Source organism: Theobroma umbraticum, unplaced genomic scaffold (genome assembly GCF_002168275.2).
Source record: "Theobroma umbraticum cultivar Fairchild unplaced genomic scaffold, ASM216827v3 scaffold_67.0, whole genome shotgun sequence".
Taxonomy (NCBI): Eukaryota; Viridiplantae; Streptophyta; class Magnoliopsida; order Malvales; family Malvaceae; genus Theobroma; species Theobroma umbraticum.
Genome location: NW_018397262.1, coordinates 4,652,146 through 4,652,526, shown reverse-complemented (window position 1 = coordinate 4,652,526; position 381 = coordinate 4,652,146).

Below are 381 nucleotides of genomic sequence, written 5' to 3'. Positions count from 1 at the left end.
TAGACATATAATATTACGAATAAAACTAATTGGAGTATCAATTTAGATAAGATAATTTTGAGTATAGAAATGCTTTTCGGTAAAAGTTAAAGAAATATTAAAAAAGTGTACAAGAACAATTAGAATACGAATTCCACATAATAGCAACCTTATAAAATTGTGAATATTGTGGATCCAAAGATTTTCAACCAATTTCTTTGATATTCAGCAAGGATTTTTTTTTCGTCTAATTCTAGTTGCTGGTGACATTGTAGACACTTCCCTCTCATTTACCCTCCTGCATTCAGTGAAGTTCCATCATTGATCAGAAGCGTTAATTAAGTCATCGCCATCTCAATGGCCTAATCTATACTTGGTAAAGAAAAATTGTAGCGAGTTGTG